The 15,827-nt window shown below is 38.3% G+C and overlaps 1 long non-coding RNA gene across 1 annotated transcript; it reads right to left on the bottom strand.

Annotated features, from left to right (window-relative positions):
- Positions 1-660: 660 nt before the first annotated feature.
- On the bottom strand, positions 661-8,882 carry LOC124864018. Its single transcript, XR_007037245.1, has 4 exons — positions 8,787-8,882; positions 8,472-8,593; positions 1,007-1,244; positions 661-784 (listed from the first exon to the last, which is right to left on the bottom strand). It is a non-coding gene; the product is annotated as an uncharacterized LOC124864018 (long non-coding RNA).
- Positions 8,883-15,827: the final 6,945 nt, after the last annotated feature.

Raw genomic sequence — 15,827 nt, 5'->3', positions numbered from 1 at the left:
ATCTGTCTCTTTCATGAATGGTATGTTGGCTGCAAATTTACATGTTATTTATACTTTAAAATGTTTTTGAACTGAAAAACGTCACACCTTCGGGTATTTGGAAAACATATCCAATTATGAACCAGAGTTGTTAAGGTTTGCAGTTCTCTGCCTGATTTTAGTTTAATTAGTTGTTGGTTTCACACAAGGAAGCAGTTTATTTAAACTTAGTTTTACAATATAACTAGTGGTGTGCTATTAATGGACCTCTTACCATGTGTTGTACTTGCAGCAGCCATAGTGGATTCTAAGGCTAGGTTTGGCAATAAGTCTTCAAATTATGACTTCAGAGGTGTTATAGCTCATCTTTCAAATTTGGAAATTCAGACTTTTGAGTACAAACAGAACTTACCATAAGTAAGAGTTTGTGAGTTTTCCATCTCTGTTTGGATAATCACAAACTGCACAAAAGTTAAACTATCTGGTGCTTAAGATGGGGACAGTACCAGATCAGGTTTGTGGCATGATAAATTCACTCCTCTCAAAAGTGGCTGTAAAAACTGGCATTTTCCATCTTGCAACACATGCTTCACATTAAACTTTCTTGGAAAACAAACTGCAATTAAACAGGGACTTTAATGCTGATACCATGCAATGCAAAAGTGCTATTGATTTAAATGTTTTTAATATCATTTACTCTTCACCCTCTACACTGCAGAGTTTTCCATTAACTCCCCAGGTTACCATCTGCAAAAGTTGTCTCTGGACAGATGGCTTTATGGAGAGGTGCCAGCGAATCCATCTCCTGATCAATGTGGGGAAAACAAAAAGCTTGTGGTTGATTTCCATAGACCTTAGACCTCTCACACCAATAGGGAACTGGCATTGAGATAGTGGACTCATAAGTACCTGGGTGCTCATCTGAACAACAAACTGAACACAACACTGATGCTCTTTACAGGAAGGTTTGGAGTAGACTTTACCTAGTAAGGAGACTGAGTTCCCTGCAGGGGGCACTCCTAAATACCTTTTTTGACTCTGTGGTGGCATCAGCCATCTTCTATGGTGTAGTTTGATGAGGCATCTGCTTATCTAGAGCTGAGAGCAAGTGGTTAGAAAAGCTCTTCAGGAAGGCCAGCAGTGTCCTGGGATTCCCCCTTGATGCAGTGCAGGTGGTGGGAGGGACTCTAGCAAAAATAACATCACTGTTGGACAATGTCTCCCATCCCAGGCATGAAGCTCCTACAGTGACAAACTGCTGCATCCTAGGTGCACAAAAGAGCATTATCACAGATCTTTCCTTTGAGCAGCTGTAAGAATTTATAACCATCACTGCTCTTAAAAAACCTAAACTGTAAAGATCTGTGGTTTAGGACCAAAGGACAGACAGGATATTAGGCAGAATTGTTTATGCACAATTATGGCGCAGGTGAACCCAATCTACTTGACAGTGGATGAGGGTGGGAGACTAATAAAAAGAAATTACAAGACATGGGAGACAGACAAACAGACATCAAACAGGAAATATTACAACAAAAGAATATTACAATAAACTAGGAACCTAAACACAAAAGAATGAACTAATATGGAAAACAACTAACAATAACAAGCACAGCGAAATGGACTGAAGGAGGCAAACCTAAAGAACATTACAGGGGGGTGATCAAAACTCACACACAAAAGAAAATCAAAATTCACAATTATACATGCACATTTTTTTAATTCACCCTTCTCAGTTGCACATTTCTTTTAATGTTAGTATGCTATTTTTAATATCGGTACAGTATTATTTTTTTTGTGTCCTCCTTTGTGAATCAGAATATAACTGTTGTTGGAAACACCTGCACTGAGGGCTTGGCCTTTTTCTGACCAATAATAATAATAAGGTCAAAAAGATGCTTAATAAAGCTAATCTGTTAAATTATTGAGACATAACTCATTTTAGCCTTATGGATTAAAACCCACAGTCATTGTTCTTAACAGTAGATTTCCTGGTTAACGCAATAGCCAGCCATTCAACCGGAACATGTGTGTTTGATTTTGCAGACAATTTAACTTTATCATCACTGCTGTTTAGGACAGAAACAGAGCACTGTACAGCCAGTCTTGTACCTTGAATGGAGCTCTGTACAGTTGACACAGTAAAGTGGTGGTCTTTTGTGGTTCAGCTGTGTGTTAACCTGTGGTAATTAGAGGGATCCATCTGGGCTACAGTGAGCCAGTGAAATCTGCAAATGAGCTAATGGCTCAATGTAGCATCACTGTTTTATCTAAATATAAAGCTATTCATTCTTATATGACGTGTTTAAGTTGAAGTTCAACTGTTACAAAATTACAAACGTGGAAAAGTATTTGCCCCATCATAGACTTCTGTTTTTGCTTTTTGTCACAGTTAAATGTTTCAAACAAAATTTTATAGTGGTCAAAGATAATCTGGGTAAATACAAATGCTGCTTTCAAATGGTTTCCCTTATTCAAACAACATTTTATACTGGACAAAGATCACCTGAGTAAATACAAATGCTGCTTTCAAATGGTTTCCTTTATTAAGGGAAAGAAGCAACCCAAACCAGCCTGGTCCTATATGTGGAAATTTCATTGCCCCCTAAACATAATAAGAGGTTGTGCCACCTTTAGCAGCAACAACTGGAATCAGTAATTACATTCATGACAACTGGCAATGAGTCTGTGGAGGAATTTCTGCCCTCTTTTTTTGCAGCATTGTTTTTATCAAGCCACTACAGAAGTTATTGGAGCATGAAAGATCTGAATAAGGTCATGCCACAGCATCATTAAGTTTGGATTTTGAATAAGTCTCTCCAAACCATTCCTTTTTTCTGTTTTTGTTATGATTTGAGGTTGTTTGGTTTTTGTTTTCTGGGTTTTTCTTATATTTGTCTCACAGTTTTTGAATCATGCTTCCGTTTATAATTTTTCTGGTCATGTTTTAGTCTTGTTCATGTTTTGTCAAGTTTGGTTTTTGGTTCTGGGCATGCTTTAGGTTTTGTTTGTATTCAAGAGCCTCTGTTCTTGCTCCAGCCACGTTCTGTTCTGTCCGTTAATTATCTTTATCCGGTTCACCTGCTCCAAACTAATCTGTCTCCTAGCTCCACCTGGTTTACTCTCCATATATACACTCCTGTTCAGTTGTTCATTGCGGAAACATTACTCAGATATTGCTCTTGTCCTGTAGTCACGCCACGCCTGTCTCGCCAGCCTGGCCAAGTTTGTTTTTTTTGCCTGTTTTGCCTGCCCGTTGTTTTGTTCCTACCTCTTCTTAGAGTGAGTTTTTGTTTTTTATTAAATTGTTTTTCACTACCATCATGCTGCCTGCTCGTTTGCATTCTGGGGTTCTATCTTGCAAACCTTAACAGTTTTAGCCTTTCAGAGGTAGACCTGCAAGTCTGCTTCAAATGTCCTGTTGCATAAACCAAAGGTGCTTGAGCTTGAGTTTCAGTCTTTTTGCTACAGAGCCAAATTCTTGATTCCAATATTTACAGCAGTTGCCCAGATCCTGAGGCAGCAAAGCAGTCCCAGACCATCACACTACCACCTCTATGCTTGATTGTCAGTTTGATGTTCAATTGTATTAAATGCTATTAGTTTCATGACAAATGTAACCTAAATGCAAACGTTCCAAAAAAGTTAAAATTGTTCTGGTTAGGCAACAGAATATTTAACTTATTGTTGAATCATGAATACTGAAGATAACTGAGGCAAGTGAGGCATGCAGTGTTTTAGATGTTGTTTATGGTTCTTTTGTTACTTCCTCGATGAGTCGTTACAGACCCTTTTCTATTTGTACCTACTCTACTTGACTCGGCTACACTCTACTCTCACGGGTTGTTTTCCATTAAAAATGCATACCACATTAATGTGAGCGTGATCATCATAGCAAAGCAGCCCCACAGTCTGGAAAGTAACTTGACAAGATTTGTATGCGACACAAACACAAAATGACAGTGGAGGACATGGAAGCATTCTTGAACATGTTGTTCTTTTTATCAGACTTAGAATAAAATAAGATAGCCAGAACAGTGGGAAGCCATGGTGCGGTCTGAAATTGAAGACCACCGGATAAGAGCTAGACAACTTGTGAATGTATGCTAATGCTAGCTTTGTGTAGTGGTGTATAATATATAAGCTTTGCATACAATCAGTATATTTTTAGAGATTTTAGGTTTTGTGATATGTATGCTGTGTTTCAGATGGCTGTCCTGTTGCAACAATATTGCAGTAGACCACCGATCTGGGCTTTTAACAGAGCCTCCCAGTGGCGAGATGTTATTGTTCTCTGTTTCACAAACGTGCAGTGGTTGCAGAACTTCAGGATGTCTATAGAAACGTTCAACTACCTGTGCAACAAACTACATCCAGCTCTAGAGTGACAAGATACGACGTTCTGGCAATGCCTGCCTTTAAGGAAGAGAATGGCCATTGCACTGTGGAAGCTAGCTACCAACTAGAAATACAGGAGTATTGGAAATCTTTTTGGAGTCAGTGTTACAGCTGTGTGCAACTGTGTGCAGAAGTTTGTGCTGTTGGACAGATTATGTTGGCGCCAGAACAAATCTGTTTTCCTGATGAAGTGAGGTTCAAAGAAATGGCCATCTACACTGAGAACAGTTGGGGGGGTGGCAACCTGTGTGGGTGCGATGACTCCCACATACCGATCATACTGCAACAGCACTATCAAACTCACTATTTCAATCATGAAGACTGGCACTCCATAATCCTTAAAGCCGTTGTGGATGGAAAATACCTGGAAAAGTGCTGAATTTCCAGGGAGCTTGGATGATGATAGGGTTCTGAGACTGTCCACAATGTGGTAGTTAGACACCTGTGGAAACCTATTTCCAGCTCACATCAGGAACATTGCAACAGTGACAATTGGCTATTACATCCTTGGTGACATGGCTTATCCCTTGCATGACTGCCTCTTGAAACCATTCCATGACACTGGATGACAGACATTAGAACAGCATATGTTTAGTCAGCACAGGTGTTTGTCAAAAATGCTTTTAGAAGGCTAAAGGGAAGATGATGTTGCCAAAAGGCATGACTCTGATGTCTAACTAGTTAAATTTATGGTGCTGACCTGCTGTGCTCTGCCTAATCTGTGTTAAGTTTATGGAGAAACATATTAAATCTCATGGGATAGTGCATCTTTTTTTGCATCTCCATAAGAAATGATGAGAGATTCTTATTTGGGAATCTCTTCCTCCTGCCTAGACAAAAGACAGAAATAGGAGGTGGTTAATAAAAAGCCAGTTTAAAAGACATTTTGTGGGAATAAACTTAAAAATAAAACTAGTGTTGCAAGTGAATGTGCTTTGTTTTATATAAGAGCAATTTGTGCTTCTGTGGGGTTGGGGGGGTAGAAGTGGAGTAGCTTGGAGGGAAAGAATTGATGAAAGGATATTCCTTGCATGTTGAAAGACATTCTGGAACAAAAAAAACCCACACGACTTAAGTACAGCCACAACATGTTTCGCAACATAGTTAACAGAAAGCACGTGAAAAATAGAACAGGGCACGGAGTTAGCATTGGCGCTACCTATGTAAACTTACTGTTCATGCAAGAGACAACGGCGTTAGAATATCTTTGTTCGTAGAAAGGAAACTTATCGCGCATGGGACGAGTAACATAAAATGTGTTTAAAGTCACTATTACTCACTATCATCGAACCACCTCCAATTTGTCCCATTCGTGTCACCCCAGCCGTTGTGGTCCTTGATGGTCCGTTAATCCCTTTTTAACTTTCTTAGCTTCTCTTGGCATTGCTTTGGTGCTCGCTGGTAGCCATGAGCAGCCGTCAGCTCGAATAGTGCGAAGTAGAGACTAGTGGACAAGGGCCATCGGAATAACTTTAAAAGGCCAGATTTCTTCTGGGAAGGTTTACCAGTTGTCACTGTTTTCTCTGTTTGTGAATATTCATTCTCACTGTGGTTTGCTGGAGTCCCAAAGCCTTAGAAATGTCTTGGTAAACCTTTCCAGGCTGATCAATGTCTTTATTTTACATTTCTTCTTGAATTTATCTAGATCAGGGAATGATGTTACTTTTGGAGATCTTTTACCCTAGTTTATATTGGCAGACATGTTCTATTTAGGGTGATTTCTTGATTTTACAGACCATGTTGTAATCAGACGTGGGTGTTGCTAGGCTAATTAAACTGAGCGTTCATGAAAAGGTGGCTAATCATAGTTAATTCATGATTAACCAACAAGGGTAACTACTTTTTGCACATCAGGCTAGGTTAGTTTAGATAGCTTCTTTCCCTTGATGAATTAAATCATGGATATTTGTATTTACCCAGGTCTGTTTGTCTGTAAATAAAATGTATTTGATGATCTGAAACATGCAAGTGTGACGAAACCACATAAACAAACAAACAAATATCCAGAAGAAGTTTGTAAAGGGCAAATACTACTTTATGGCTCTGTAAGTCAGTTTAATATTATTTTGATACAGCTAACAGTTGGAGTAAGTAAAATGCAATTTTGCTGAGATATAATTACTCCTGTATGTGTCCACCTCATTAAAAATCCAGACTTTGCAGTGGATGAAAGGGTTTTTCTACGTTCAAGGAGTAATGTTTGAGTTTAAGTTGTGTTTGTTGGAGTGTAGCTCAATGTGTGACAGTGTTAACTTCATGAGTTCATTATAACATCCTGGCCCAATTAGTACCATGAAGGCGTCAATGTAAGAGACACTGTTTAGCACTCTGAGCAGACTTAATGACTCTCTTAAGACAAGCATTGGGAGCCTGATCAAACAGCTGTGCATTCCCGTTTAATGTGACAAATTTTATTGTTTATTCTTTCATCTTTAACACCCTATCTTCCAATTTTGACTTTTTAAATAAAATTAAAAAAAAAATCATTACATTCTCTATTCTGGTCTTTTGTGCATAAACTTGGTCTTTTTAGTAGCCTAGCTCAACCATTCCTGCATGACCTGCATGCCTACATAGTGAGATACAGAATCTATCAAATTACTCAAATTTTTTCACATTTTGTCATGCTAACCACAAACTTATTGGAGTTTATTAGAATTTTAGGTGATCGACCAAAACAAAGTAATGTATAATTGTGAGTTAGAAGAAAAAAATTGCATGGTTTTTCAAAATATTTCAAAACAAAAATCTGAAGAGTGTGGCATGCATCCGTTTTCTAAATCAATACTTTATGAAAACATTTTTCACTGCAGCCACTGCTGCAAGTCTTTTGGGAATGTCTTTACCAGTTTTGCACATCTAGTGACTAAAATAATTGTCCATTCTTCTTGGCAAAGTAATTCAGATTGGATGAATCTTGCTTCAGATTTCCAATTGGATTTAGGTCTGGACTTTAACTGGGCTATTCTCAAATGTAAAATTGCTTCTATCTGTGCCATTTCATTTTAGTTCTGGTTGTATATTCAGTGTCATTGCCCTGCTGGAAAGATAACCTCTGCCCCAGGCTCAAGTCTTTTGCAGCTTTTTGCAAGTTTTCTTGTGTGAAGAAAAGTATCCCCAAAGTGCCACCACTGTGCTTTGCAATACAAATGGTGTGTTTTGGGTGTTGCATAGTGTTAGTTTTCTGCCAAAGAAAGCTTTTTTACATATGCCAAAATGTCCTATTTTAGTTTTATCAAATAAGAGCTCATTCATCCACATATTTGCTGCATCTCATAAATGGTTGGTTGCAAACTTTAAATGGGACTTCTTATTGCTTTCTTTTAATATTGCTTACTTCTAGTCACTCTTCCGATCAGATTAATCAGTCAATAGTCACCCTCCTGAGCAATCAACATCTGCAGCTCCTACATATTTACCATTGGCATCTCAGCTACTTCTCTAATTAATTTGTTCTAGTCCAGTCTGACAGTTTAGGTGTTTTAGTAGGTTTGCTACTCTCTTTCATTCATGTTATTTTCCAATGATGGTTTAAGAGTGCTCAATAAGTTGTTCAAATCTTGTGATGTTGTTTTATGACCTAACCCTGCTTTAAATGTCTCCACAACTTTATCTCTGACCACAACGTAGCTAGTACAGAAGAATGCTTTTGGGTAAAATCTGTTCTATGTATTTGAGGCAGTGTATTGCCGTGGCAAAAGCATGACTAAGCTTGACATATTAGTGTGATTTTGTATTTTGCAACCCCAGGTGTAATCACACCTATAATGCAACATGTGTGAGCCAGTCTGACAGCCTAAGTAATTTAAAGCAGACAAATAGCCTGTACACCATTTTGCAAGGTCACTGTGAACTGACGTGTTTCACAGTGCATGCAGCCTGTGATCCAAAGCAGGTTTTGAACTGGTCTCCAACTGTGCTACAACGTCTTGGGCTGATTGCATTCAGCCTTCTTTGTGTAAAATGTTTTTGTATTTTTCTGTCCAATAATAAAGAAATACGACTCTTTGTCATACTTTTGTGTGTTCATAAAACATAAAACAAAGAAGAAACCCCCAACCTGTGTCTATAGCTCTTTCTTCAGTTACTCTTACCGTGTCTGATTGCAGCCAATGACTCATCCCTGCATCTGCCATCACATCTACTCACAAAACAGGGAAGACCATGGTGGTGAATCAGGTATTACAATATCGACATTGTGCTTTTCTGATGCTCTCTGACAAAGGAAGAAAATGGCGTGCTGCTAGTAGACATATAAAGGAGAACTTATTTTGTCTTTTTACATTCTTTCTCTCTGCAGGGAGTGACAAATATGTCAATTTCACCTGGTCACATTATACGTAACAACAAGGTTTAGTCATTCATAGTCTGATGAAACAAAAATCTCTAATGATGATTACTGTAATTACTGCTCAATTTGTCTGCCTCCACCTCCACCATCACCTCCAGGTCACTCTTCCTCCACCCCCCTCCGGGTAGTAATCTACCATCAGCAAAACTTTCCGTCAGTTTTCTCAGGCAATTATACATAGAAGTATGTTACTGGTTGCCATGGTGAGGTTCTAAGATAAACATCACAGTATATGATAGAAGAGGGACTTATTGATTTTAGAGATTTAAAGGTTGTTCTCATAATGTGTCCACATTTGACCTTTGACTCATCTTTATGTTCTCTGACAACAAAGACAATTAAGGCTGAGCACAGGAGACTGGCAGGTCTTCTCCCACTGCCAACAGATCGTCTTGTCTTCCTTCCACCCCCTCAGTTCACTTATGTCTCACTCAAGCCTCAATTGTTTCTGCACAGTCACTGTATTAATTTGTGCATGAGTTAACATTCATGTGAACTGAAGTTTGTGGAAGATATTTTGAAATATTGCTGTTTGGGATAAGCAATGAACTAACACATTGGCAGCACATCCCCTGCTTTAGAGGATTAATTCATAATTTGCATTTAAATAAATTGCAGGTCTGTCAAACTAAAATAAGCTTAAATGATTTTTGGCCAATTTATGTGGCAGAACCTTTATAGAACTCTTTTGACTTATTTAGAGAGCTTAGGGCTTAGTTTAGTTTGACTACAGTTTCTTAAATAAGACAAAAATGTTAACTTCAACATGCTTTAAGATACTAGAATAAATTCACCATATTAAGTTGAGTTTGCTCACTTCATTTTGTTTTCTTTTTGCAGACTCTGAACATCTGACTGTGACCAGTATTACAGTTACTGGCATCTCTTTGTCCCACTGAGGTAAGTTGAATTGTGATTGCTTGGCTTATAATATAAACAGACCTTGGTTGACCTGCCTGCTGTCCAGACTTGGACCTGTCATCCATCAAGAGCATTTGGTGCAAAATAAAAACATTAAAAAAACATATGACAAAAGTATTCCAAATGCTGAGAAATTCAATATTAAGCTATAATGGGATTTTCTTTTACATTAATGTGGTTAGAAGTGATGCAACATACTGGTAAGTAAATATTAGCTTGCTATAACTCTTTTTAACATGCTGTTATATAAAAATTAAATAAAACATGAAGAGTGCTTGTGTAAATCTTTGAGAGGTTTTCTCTTTTCAATTGGCTAAAATAAGGAAAACAAAAATCAGTCTTTATGTTACAAATGTCAAGATAGTCACTGTAAAATGAGATGACATCAAAACGTTTAATATAATTTTATCTTGAACGTAAAATGTTTTTGTCCCTGATACCGATCCAAGTCATTTAGTCAATCCCAGTTCCAATACATTATTAAATTAACGCATGCATATGCTTAAATATTCTGTTGTTTTTAATTGCAGTAGAAAAATGTACTATATTTAATCAGTTTTATGTGGTCTACATTAACGTGATTGTGTCCCATCCTAAGTCACTCATTAATTAGGTCTGAGCACCTCTCTTGACAGATCGATTGTCCCAACATTTTTTGCAAAACAATCCTACATTTGTAAAGAAAGGTTTTGTCTAACTCAACACATACAGCTATAGTTTTTATTTAACTTTATATTGCTCTTAGTGGCACCTTTCCTCTGTTTTATATGCAGCTGTAAGTCATTGATTATTTAAAATGTTACACTGCAATATATAACTGCAGCAACCAATTCAGTTTATCCTTCCCTTTGAACATCAAAGTTAATGTTATAAAAATGCCAGATTTATCACCTAAAAATATCGTTTAAAAAAATGTTTTGTATGAAAAACTGATCTGAATAACTTAAGTAAATGCTGTAGTTATACATGCATATTTCACATACCTGTTTCCCAAACAGGTATGTAATAGCCACAGAAGACAATGACAGCCCTCACAATTGAGTAATATAACAAAACTTTAGTCATGTTTTTACACAAAGGAAACCGTCCAGAATTTTCTTTATATTGTTTTCATTTTATCAGAACCTCCTTTCATAACTCCTTGCAATGCTCATCAGCACTCTGTGGTAGGCTGATGTGGTTTCAGCCCCCTGGGAGTCTTGGGAGAGAGAGGACCCAGTCCTATTGTGTGATTTCCCAGCCTGTCTGGAGGCAGCGTGGGCGCTGGTTAAAGAGGTTAACGCATGCAACCTGGCTGTGGTGTAGACATTTTGCAAAAATGTTTGCTAAATTGACTGCTCCCACAAACTTTTCTCACACTTTTTGATAAACACCACCAATTCCTGCTTGACCTCCACTCCTATCAGTGCTCGTTCTCTCTCTACCTCAACTCTGATTGTTGGGAACCTTAGCATAATTACCCTAACGACAACTCCTTCATTAGACTCCTGTGGTGGAGCCTACAAACTGTATGTTGCCTCCAGTAAGCAACCCCAGACATCATCCAGACATAACCTTTAAACACATTCCTTTCAACCAAAATTAAATTATTGAATTAAAAACAAGTTTAATGTACACCCAATCCTCCCAACAGCATGATCTAAGGCAATTTTACTTTTATTTCCGCTGTAATCAGTAAAATCTACAAACATATTTTGAATTGTATGCTTTTGTATACAAATCCCAGTTTAATTAAATATACTACTAAACTCCAGTGGAAATGCTCCCCGTAGCTCTTAGGTGTGTTTCTGTGAATGTGTTATTTGGTTTCTTTGCGCCTGATTGTGAAGCAATTGGGCCGATCAGGGGTGGGCTTTTGCGTCAGTCTCTAAAAAAATCGAATACAATTATTATCAGAATAATGCCTGGGATTGATTGGAGTGAGAGGCCACAAGGTGCAGAGGTGCGGCTGCTCTAGGGATGACCTCTTCCCACTTTAAGATTGATTGGGTGTGGCGATGCAATCCCAGTACAAATGACCCAATGTGGGCTTGTGTGTCAAGCTGTGTCCACCCTGGACTTGCGTTATTAACTTATCTAGTAAGAGGGCACTGCACTGGAGACTTATCGGGGGACACTGCAGAAATAAAGGAGGGGAAGGCAGCCCTCCCTAACTCAATTTGTAATTTAATCCAGGGTGCTTCCATCGATTGAGAGCTGCTCCTGTAATAGTAGCCAAACAGTGGCTGATATGACTCTATTGAGCATCTGCTCAATAGGGCTTAGCTCTGGAGACATGCTCGGCCAGTCCAGCACTTTTACCCTCAGTTTCTTTGGCAGGGCAGTGGGAGTCTTAGAGGTGTGTTTGGGGCCTAGTTTCCAAAGGGAGGGAATCATCACCACGTCATAGTATATGTTAGCATTCATTGTTCCCTCAATGAACTTGTTAGGATTATTAATCTGAGAATATTATTTAATATTTAATATTAATATTTTAATATTTTATCAAATAATATTTCGGTCTGTTAAGGGTTGTCCTGTGAATACCAGCCCAGTAAGGCGATGGTATTAGGACAAAATAGAAAGGTGTGAGGAGCTCTGACATTATTGAACAGCATAAACTCATAGATACAACACATAGATGGAATGAATTCACACAATTTCTTAAAATACAAGAATTTATTAACAAAAATAAGTCAACTCAAAGTCAAACATCTTTCAATCAACAAACTCTTTACTATGCTAAAACAATCCAACTAACTACCAAGCAGAATTAAAGAATAGGGAAGACTAATGGGCTTTGTACAATAACAAGTTGATGAGAGATGAAAAATCATGTCTCTACAAGCCAAAAAGAGTGATGCAGCATTACCATGCAATGTTTATGTTTGAGACCCAAGGATTATCTTGAAGAATCTGGAAATGATGTGAAGTTAGTCTTGGAACTAACTTAGACAACCATTCACAATGCAAGATCAGATAAAATATTATTTTAATAAAATAATGTTTTAAGAATGATCTGCTGAATAAAACCAACCTTCTGGATGACTAATTCTCAACAGGGTTTCATTAGCTGCCTTTATTTATTAAAATAATATTTAAAGAAATGTTATTAAGGGAAAGGTAAAATATTTAAGGAAATATTTTGGAAAAGAGCCAAATCTGTCTGGAAAAATGGGGTTTAATGGTGTTTACTTAGTTATCAAATTTAGTAAAATTATGTTAGGGACATATTATTTACTGGATTGAAAACTAAACCTTTCTGGGTAAATATTATTTGGCAGCAAGCACGTGTCCTTACCTGTTAGCAGTTGAAGCTAACAAAGGAGGCTGATAGCTTAGCACCAGAATCAAACACACACCTTTAAAAATACCGTCAATAAAAGGGTTCAAAAGCATAAGCGCGGGCAGCACATCATGATCAATCTTTTGTGTTTAAAATCACCCTTTAAATAAAGTTTGTCTTAACTTTAAAAACACACAAAGAACACAAAACTGAACACGTGTGCTGCAGATATTCTGCTAGCACCAAGATAGCTGAGTTCAACACAAACAAAACAAAACTTCATAAAATGAAAAACGTTTAGATTATTTCAATCTAAATACTTCACTATTATTCTGCCCAAACCTAACCTCTAATGAACGTGTTGAGGAGAAGTTTGAAGAAACGTCCACAGTCAGCAAACGGTTAGCTTTCAGCTAACCTCCGTAGCTGTGGGGGGGGGGGGGGGGGTTGACGGTGCGGCCGCTCTGTGAACAAAGGGTTAGCTTCCAGCTAACCTCCGTAGCTGTGGATGAAAGACGGCTCGTTGTGTCCGACAACCAAACTGCACGTTACCGTAACCACGGTGATGCGGCTCCTGTTGTCCTTCTCTCAGGCAGGGGAAACCACTTCACTCGGCTTGTAGAGACAGCTTCTCTACTGGGAACTTATCTGGGACGGTTTGCTTCTGCAGGCCTCAGAGAGAAAGTAAGCAATGCTTATACCTTAATTTACCCCTTTTTCTGAATGAATACCGGATTCTTTCAACAGTAATTCATCAGTACATCAGTACTTAACTTGTGCATATGATTGCGTGATCGTATGACACCTTGGATTCAGTTGAAGAGTTTATGTCTGTTTGCCAGCAAAGAGACTTTAGCGCGCTGTCTCCTCCTATCCCGATAATCACCGGCATGGAAGAGAAGGACTTGTAGGAAGGTGGGGGGTTTTATGCGGGCAGTGGCATCATGGGAAGTCCGCTGTTATCCCCAATTCCTAAGTTGTGCCGGAAATAGATTAATGCAATTTATTTTGAAAGTTCCAGAAAAGTTTGTAACGGAGTTTTAATGTTGAAATCCATAGCTGTGGGTCCCAACAAACTAATGCTCCCTACAGCTGGCAGCACACAAGCAGTTCCAAGCCATGACATCTCCACCATCATGCTTGACTCTAGGCAAGACTTTTCTTTGTACCCCTGACCTTGTTATCTTGGTCTCATCAGACCACAGGACATGGTTTCAGTAATCCATTTCTTTGGTCTGGCTGTCTTCAGCAAATGGTTTGCAGGCTTTCTTGTGCCTCATCTTTTAGGAGAGTCTTCTTTCTAGGATGACAGCTATGTACACCACTTTGCTACAGTGTGTGGCATATGGTCTGAGCACTGACAGGCTAACCCTAAAACATTTCAACCTCTGCATCAGTGCTGGCAGCACTCATACATCTATTTTCAAAATACAGTCTCTGGATATGATATTGAGCACATGTACTCAAATTCTTTGGTGGACCCTGACAAAGTCTGTTCTGAGTGGAACCTGTCCCGGCAATACTTTAAATGTATTTTTCACAGACATTCAAAGTTTTCAGCCTATATATATGCAAATCTGGCGGAGCCATCCTTCATTAGACTTGTACCAAAAGGAGTTTCTGCAAATTACCAACTATGGGGACAGAATACTTTCTTACAAGTAAGTACTTTGTAAGGTAATGTATATATCAAGCAAACCCCAAACTCCACACACATTTCTCTTTTTTATATGTCAAACATCTGAGCACAACCCCTCTCTGATGTTATATAGCAATCTACGACTTTAACACTAAGAACCTATAACATGGGATCATTGTGCTAAAGGTCCATACTCATTCTTAAGGCAAGGTAAAGCAAAATATACCTCATAGAGCATTAACAAAATAGGCTGAACATTTTTATGTTCGTGTGCAACCAATAAAGAAACAATCATAAAACTGATACTTCTTGTAATGTATATAGTGAAAACTTATTTTTGCTCTGTCTCTCTCCAGAAGGCCATTGTTTCCTTAAGGCCCTCAGGTGTGAGTTCAAGTGCAGTCTTTTTCTTCTCTGTGTAATATAATGACTTATCATGGAGACACCATCCATTCACCTCTGCTGTGCTTGATCCAAGCTTAGTTCCTGAGAGACGGCGCCTGTGTTACCTACCAGCTGTCAGCTCGCCCTGGTTGGCTCCCCTCCTCACTAGGGAGGAGGTTTACATCCGTCATGGATAAAGCTTTACGACTTTGCGCCTATCCACACCTTTTGCTCCCCCACATATGAACGTGATTGCAGTAAAGCTGAGTGCATTATTATGGATCAGTGTGGGCAGTAGATTTTGATGGATTTCTCTGCCTTGTCAGATGGTGGTGTGAACGTCTTTTTTTCTAACAGCATCAAGGCATTTTTTGCTTGACAAAAGCAAGATCTGTTTAGGCAGGGTAAGATAAACTACATTTGTTGTAATTAGACTCTGCAAACACATTGGTTGAACTATTTGCCACATGGTGCCATGAAAGGCTTTTATATTTACATGTTCTGCCATGGCTGTATTAGCTAGGAGGTGAAAGGGAAAGTGCAAGGCAGATTTTTTTATGGGCTGTGCGCTTTCTTCTTGCAAAATCCCAAATGGTGCTCAGACAGATGATAGATAGATAGATAGATAGATAGATAGATAGATAGATAGATAGATAGATAGATAGATAGATAGATAGATAGATAGATAGATAGATAGATAGATAGATAGATAGATAGATAGATAGATAGATAGATAGATAGATAGATAGATAGATAGATAGATAGATAGATAGATAGATAGATAGATAGATAGATAGATAGATAGATAGATAGATAGATAGATAGATAGATAGATAGATAGATAGATAGATAGATAGATAGATAGAAAGAATCTCTTAAAGACATGCCCC

The sequence above is a fragment of the Girardinichthys multiradiatus genome, chromosome Y (genome assembly GCF_021462225.1).
Source record: "Girardinichthys multiradiatus isolate DD_20200921_A chromosome Y, DD_fGirMul_XY1, whole genome shotgun sequence".
Classification (NCBI taxonomy): domain Eukaryota; kingdom Metazoa; phylum Chordata; class Actinopteri; order Cyprinodontiformes; family Goodeidae; genus Girardinichthys; species Girardinichthys multiradiatus.
The sequence above is the reverse complement of the archived record's forward strand: the minus strand, read 5'-3'. Positions and strand labels throughout refer to the sequence as shown.